Here is a 7,047-nt window from a genome sequence, read left to right as displayed (position 1 = left end):
AAATACCACTCAAGGTAAAGTATAGTGAGAAGACTCACCTCGTAAGCTAGCTAGTAAAATCTCGTGCTCGAAATCCTCGATCTAGCCTCCGCCTATCACATGGATAATATTTCTAATCAATACTCCCCTCACACTCAATTACACTATTCGCTGATCTCTCTTACACTCTTAGCCCCTTAAATGGGTAAAAAACCATTTTACCCCTGCCTGACTTTTACTACTCATTTGACCAGACCATACAGTCAACAGAAGTCAAACTCTAGTCAACAGTCCAAAATTGACTAGACTCGCCGAGTGCACTCGTGCGACTTGTCGAGTCCCATCGTTTCTCAGTAACCTCAGGAAGGTCCAGCTCGTCGAGTTAACCCCTAACTCGACGAGTTAGAGCGCGATTCAACTCATCGGGACAAACCCTAAGCTACTCGCCGAGTCGGCTCATCAACTCGGCGAGTCTATTAAGACTCAGCTTGCATTCGGACGATTTTAAGGCGGAACATTTCCTTAAACTCCAGATCCACATTCTCAGGGCTCAAATATCACGTAAAGTCATAGACTTTACGTCCATGCATGGCATTTTGGGCAAGAAATGCCAAGATCATGCCTTAACAAAATTTTTTCTCACAAGGACTTCACCAAATCAGAATAAAGCTTGAACCTTTAGATGCTAAGGGTCTCCTACAGTCCAGATCTGGAGTTCAAGCTTCCTCATGAACCCCAAACCTTTCAAGTCCTAAAATATGCACAAAAAGGAGCCCTAATCTCCCAAAAATGTCATCTACTTAATCAGAATGAAAGGTTCGAACTTGATACCTTTAACAGAAGCTCCTGGACGAGTATTAGCATATCCAATGCCCCTCCTTTACTCCTTGCTTGAAAACTCTCTTCTCCCTTCCACAAATGCACCAAAGATCTCAAAGTTAGCTCTCTCACTCACTCTATGAGCTCCAAGGTCGTTTAAGGTTTCTCAGGGAAGTGTGGCCGCCAAAGGGAGGCTATAAGTGCCTTTATATAGGCCACATGCCCGCTAAATTAGGGTTTCCCACAACAGTGCTGACTCGACGAGTCGGCTCACAGACTCGTCGAGTCCATTCATTAATACATGTCACAAGTCACGACCCTACTCGACGAGTTGAGGCGTCAACTCGTCGAGTCTCTCTAAGATTCTCAAATTAAATAATGAAAATAATATACCTGGAAAACCGGATGTTACACCCGGTTCATATGCTCATCCCTAATTTTGGCAGTTATCTTTTGATTGGATGAGTATAATCACCACCATATCAGAAAAAATAGATTTTATGATGCAAAACAGTTTGTGGTAGTGATCCCAATCCAATCCAGGCCATAAATCCTGAAAATCTGCCAACAAACTGTCTGACTTGTCGAGCCAGTTCATGGACTCGTCTAGTTCATCATGAACTCGTCGAGTTCATCCATGGACTCGACGAGTCCAGTCTAGCAGAATGCAATTTTTCAGTTTTCCAGTTTTGAACAATTCACAAATGCAAATATGTAACAGAAAACTACCAATGTCTCTGATACCACTGTTGGGTTTTGTGTACTATAACACTCCTATGCTGCACATACAACCCTAATAGCTTTGGATCTAAGTTTTCTCTAGTTATACATGCAACAAAAATTTCCAAAGATTGAAACCTACAACTAGCATACAATTTGACATATGAATCATAAAAGTAAGTTAGAAGATTACCTATTTGTTGTAGCTAGTAGGAATTGGTCTTTCAAGAGCCTAGCACCTCAAGTGTGATGCCTCAAATGGAATTATAACAAACCAAGAACAAGAGGAGGACTTTGAGAGAGAGGTTTGGAGACACAAAATCTTTTATGGCTTCTAGGAACACATAGTGTACGATTTTGGCTTTAGAGGAATGCATATATAGTGTAGAATTCCAAGAGTCATAAGCAAACCCTAATTCTTACACTTAGACTTATGATCCATAATTCATATGGACTAATATTTCATGGACTTTCACATAAGCTTAGTCCATCATGGATCAATAGCCCAAACCATATGTATCACTGATTTACACAATCAGTCCCCGTTAATTTGATTAGTCTCTTTTGATCACTAAATTAATTCCAAATTAATTCTTGATCAATACTAATTAAATAATATGATTTCTAAATTAATATATTATACTTATAATATATTAATAAATCACAAATAACCTCTTTCTCAAGTATCCATCCTATCAAATTGTTCCAGAATGTTACAACCCAAATGGACCATGCTGTATCGGGTTAAGTACATATCAATTAGACAAAATTGCAAAAATGGTCCTCGTGGTTTCTTATTTTATGTGGTTATGGTCCAAACGTTTGAAAAGTTGCAGATTTGGTCCTTTTCAACAAGTTTTATTGTGGTTTTGGTCCCTCATCCGTTAAGTTTAACTGGTTGGCTGTTAACTTTTTTAAAATGACAATTTTACCCTCAGGGACCATTTTCGCAGTTTTGTCTTTTACCATACCATAAGGACCATTTTTGCATATATTCTTTTTTATTTTATTGAAGTATTATATATTAATAAATATTATTTTTCATATATAATATTATATATTAATAAATATTGTTTTATTGGATTATTAATTTATTATAGTTGATTTTTTTTGTTAGAGTAATTCTTTTTATTGAGTTATTATATATCAATACATATAGTTTTTAATATATAATATTTATATCATAATAAATATATTACTAGATTATTAATTTCTTTTAGTTAATATTTTTAATACTTTTTTTTAAATTATTTTTATTGGATTATTTAATTTATTATTTTCTTCATATACTAAATATTGTTTTATTGGATTATTAATTTATTTTAGTTAATTCTTTAAAAAAAATTATCTAAGTAATTATTTTTTATTGAATTATTATATATCAATAAATATAGTTTTTTAATATATAATATTTATATCATAATAAATATTATATTATTGGATTATTATTATCTTTTAGTTTATTTTTGTAATTTCTTTTTTTTAAACTATTATTTATTGAATTATTACTTTTAATTTATTATTTTCTTGTTAATTTTATTGGTTCCACCATAAAGTCATGGGATACGCAAAACCGTCGTCTCTCATCATCGAAATCGTTAGGATCGCTGCCAAACACTTTCATTTCATCTAGCTTATAATGAGAAACCATAGGGAAAATACCACCACCATCACTCGGTCACCACCACCACTTATAAATGTTATAAGGGTTTGTTGCGCATTATGTGAAATATGAAGGATTCCAGTGGATTATGAAGAGGTTGTCGCAGGTGGCTACTAGCAACGCTAGGTGGAATAGGGTAGGGTATCTATTGAACCTCCAATGAAGGTGTTTGGAGGTGATCCTGCCAATTTTTGACGATGATAAGCGACACTTTTACGTATTTCGACGACTTTGTGGTGAAACTAATAAAATTAAAAACAATTAATAATATACATTAAAAATAAAATAATAATCCAATAAGATAATATTTATTATATTAAAAAAAATAATAAATTAAAAATAATATTTCAACAAATTAATAATTCGAAAAAACAAATTACAAAAATTAATAATCCAATAATGTATTATTTATTATGATGTAAATATTATATATTAAAAATAATATTTGTTGATATATAATAATCTAATAAAAAAATTTGCTCCAACAAAAAAGAAATTATAAAAAGAATCAACTAAAAGAAATTAATAATTAAATAAAATAACGTTTTTAATATATAATAATCCCATAATATAATATTTATTATGATATAAATATTATATATTAAAAACTATATGTAGTGATATATAATAATTCAATAAAAAAGAATTACTTCGACAAAAAAATTAAAAAAATATATAATTAACTAAAATAAATTAATAATCCAATAAAAAAACATTTAGTATATGAAGAAAATAATAAACTAAAAGTAATAATACAATAAAAAAATAATTAAAAATTACAAAAATTAACTAAAAAAATTGATAATCCAATAATATAATATTTATTATGATATAGATATTATATATTAAAAACTATATGTACTGATATATAATAATTCAATAAAAAAGAATTACTCCAACAATTTTTTTTAAAAAATCAACTAAAATAAATTAATAATCCAATAAAAAATATTTATTAATATATAATATTATATATTAAAAATAATATCTATTAATATATAATACTTCATTAAAATAAAAAAGAATGTATGCAAAAATGGTCCTTATAGTATAGTAAAAGACAAAACTGCGAAAATGGTCCCTGGGGTTAAAATTGTCATTTTAAGGAAGTTAACGGATGAGGGACTAAAACCACAACAAAACTTGTTGAAAAGGACCAAATCTGCAACTTTTCAAACGTTTGGACCGTAGCCACATAAAATGAGAAACCACAAGGACCATTTTTGCAGTTTTGTCTATCAATTATAGTTATGGGCATAGATACATAATCCAACAGGAAAACCGTAGTCAACTCGCTGAGTTGTTTCCTAGACTCACCGAGTTTGCTTAGTAATCAGAAAAGGTTGGGGACCACGATCCAACTCGCCGAGTTGGATGAACAACTCATCGAGTTCCCTTAGTCTAAACCCATTCAGTCGCTTCCAATCGAGTTCAATGCTTCCACACCATAGATCTGGTCCCCTAGGACTGAGTTACCACGTAAAGTTGCTAACTTTACGTCCATGCATGGTGTCATGAAGCTAAAAACACCAAAACTAAGCTTTATAATATATCTAGGGCATGGAGAAGGGCCAAGGCTTGATAAAGCTGGCAACTTTAAGTCTCATAAGTCCATGAGTGCCTAGATCTGAAGTCATAACTTCATGATATACTCAAATCCCGAAAATGACTTCAATATGGCCATGAATGACAAAATACTACCCTAGATGAAGATCTAAGTATTAGAAAGCCAATGTATCAACTTTATACCTCAAATGAGTCAGAAATGAAGCTCAAATTCTGGATCTACTAGCTTCTTCTTGAACCTCCAAGTTTCTCCTTCCTTCACAAGCTTCAAAATCACAAAGAATGCACAAAAATGGCTCAAAACTCTCCAAAAGTGGATTAGGGTTTCGTGGCTAGGGTTTGGGACGATGGAGGCTGTAAATGAGGCCAACCTTTGGAGGTTAAGGTGATTAAATAGGGTGAAAAACCTCGAAATTAGGGTTTCACTCTGGCAGTCCTACTCGTCGAGTTGAGGCTCTCAACTTGTCGAGTAGGCTTCGCATCCCGTGTCCAAATTTCGTTCCTACTCGACGAGTTTGGGGCCTCCAACTCGTCGAGTTTCTATACAAAAGAGAATAAATTTGATTTAAAATACATACCCGAACCGGACGTTACAATGTCAATATGAAAATAAACCGCCAAACTTCTTCCCTTTCTCATGGAAATCGATTGAAGGTTTTAGTAAAGAGGGTGAGTGGAATTTTGGAAACAATCAAGTATAAAGAATCAAATGTGAGTTCCATCAAAGAAACTGGAGCTTAGATCCACCTTTAAGTTGAATAAAGTAACTATTTCCCTCTATTTCTCTCCAAAATTTATTCATCACCTTATGAATTCTCATAAATCCAAAACTGTGATGGATTTAATATGAAGAATATATTTTAAAGTTTGGTTATAAGTTGTGGATACAATTCTAACATCAACATCTCATTTACAAGTTGGAATTGAGATCAAATCATGATTTAAATGATTTGAAGCTTTAGATTTTCTGGAATATGAATTAGAAACTTTGAATCGTGAATCTAATGGTTTTTCTCAGTTTATAATTTAGTTTCTTATCTTCATTTCAAGTTAATGTCACCAAATCTTGCCACTAGTTAATTTTATCAAGATTCTGATGGATTCCAGGTCTTTAATGGAGCTTCAATGTGGTTTTAGCTTTGAGGATGATATGATTTGATTCTAAAAACAATGGAACTTCAAATTACATCATTATTCTAGCCTAGATTATCATTTTGTATCATATTTATTCAACTCAATGGTTAATTTTAATACTTCAACAATATCAATATGAATGCTACATGAAACTTTTCACCCACAACAAAACAAAGTAGGATTTTAAGGCAACACTGAAGTGGTTACTTGTTGCGGAGAAAGTTATGCCATCGACATGAACAAATCGATTAAAAACAACGGAATCAAATGAATACACGACAACTTCGGTTCAAATGCCCGCAACACGATCAACCTTGATAACGATATCGACGAACCGCTTAAATGTCTGATGGGATGAGGATAAAATGAAGCTAACTGTATTGTTTTTATGGGGATAAAATGAAGCTAACTGTATTGTTTTTATTTAAAATGAATGAAGTGATTTTATTTTAATTAAAATTTATCTATCAAGATAATTTTTTTTTGAAGTAAACGAGTAGTTTTTTTTTTTTGTTATTGTTATTGTTTTTGTTTTTTACGGCAAGTAAATAAATAGTTTAGGTGGGATTTTTTTGGGATGATGGAACGGTAAGTGTTTTCTAGAACAAGTGGTAAGAAATGATGATCGATGTGATTTTATTTTATTATTATTATTATTATTATTATTATTATTATTATTTTTCTACGGGTGGGGGATGGATACAATAGTAATAATACACCCCATATATTCCGATATTTTTACCCTGGCATAGTTTACAAATTACAACATATTTCCCTACCTAACCACTTTCACAATTTTGACCCCCACGTGTAAAACTGCAAATGCCAATTGGCAAAGAGTATTGCATAAGTAACTCAATATAATATTCCCCACCTAACTACTCCCTCGCTTATAAATTTATAAAGTTAAAAATAGAGGTGGAAAAAAGATGAACCAAAATGAATTAAGCTAGGGTGAGGTAACCTCTAGAATTTTTTGTTCAATTTTATTAAAACTGCTATGTACTTTTTCTTAATCTTAAAAATAACTCTTTCAAAACAAACCAACTAAAACAATTGATTACAAATAACGATCATGTGATGCTTTTAGCTAAGATTTTTAAATTAAAGAGCTTCTAGTATAATGGTAACATTTTTTTTTTGAGGTTAACATTACGTTTTGTTTG

The sequence above is a fragment of the Lactuca virosa genome, chromosome 6, assembly GCF_052849685.1.
Source record: "Lactuca virosa cultivar CGN04683 chromosome 6, Lactuca_virosa_CGN04683_v6, whole genome shotgun sequence".
In the NCBI taxonomy this organism is placed as follows: Eukaryota; Viridiplantae; Streptophyta; class Magnoliopsida; order Asterales; family Asteraceae; genus Lactuca; species Lactuca virosa.
Note: the sequence above shows the minus strand (reverse complement) of the source record.